The sequence below is a fragment of the Nannobrachium achirus genome, assembly GCF_963921795.1.
Source record: "Nannobrachium achirus genome assembly, chromosome: 8".
NCBI lineage: Eukaryota > Metazoa > Chordata > Actinopteri > Myctophiformes > Myctophidae > Nannobrachium > Nannobrachium achirus.
In genome coordinates this window covers 1,953,480-1,954,087 of record NC_137817.1, presented here as the reverse complement: position 1 = coordinate 1,954,087, position 608 = coordinate 1,953,480, and the positions used below count along the sequence as shown (strand labels likewise).

Here is a 608-nt window from a genome sequence, read left to right as displayed (position 1 = left end):
TGCTTCATCATACAAGACTGTCGCACAAAACTAGTGAAAACAGCCGATCTACAAGCACACAACGCCTCGCGATGCAAGGTGTTGTGTGCTTGTAGATCTGTTTGTTGTCACTAGTTTAGTAAATTTTATAGATGATAAATACAAAACGAACGGTTTTGGACATACAAGGTTTCCACCCGACAACGATGATATGCTATAAATATAAGGTGCTGGGAGTGAACATTATAATGTAGGGGTGCCTCGGATTAAAACAATATTTATGGGGTGCCCTGAGACAGAAAAGTTTGGGAACCCCTGCCATAGACACATACAAAACATTAGAGTAATGTTAACTCCATAGACACATACAAAAAAACAGAAAAAGCATAACACTAAGGCACCACCTCTTTAAACAAATCAGATTCCAATCATCTGATTGAGGCTGGATTCAGGCTGCCAGTGGCTGACTGGTCTGATCTGTCACACCTGGCCCGAGTCCAAACTAATTGGACTGTGAGCTGTGTGTGTGTGTGTGTGTGTGTGTGTGTGTGTGTGTGTGTGTGTGTGTGTGTGTGTGTGTGTGTGTGTGTGTGTGTGTGTGTTCAATCCAACACAACAGCAAACAAACA

General features: G+C 42.4%; 1 protein-coding gene across 1 annotated transcript in view; it reads left to right on the top strand.

Annotated features, from left to right (window-relative positions):
- Positions 1-604: 604 nt before the first annotated feature.
- slc6a4a (solute carrier family 6 member 4a) overlaps positions 605-608 on the top strand; it is a 75,255-nt gene continuing 75,251 nt past the window's right edge. Inside the window, exon 1 of the mRNA XM_080732181.1 lies at positions 605-608. This exon is cut by the window's right edge and continues 62 nt beyond it. The gene's annotated coding sequence lies outside the window, so the exon portion shown is untranslated.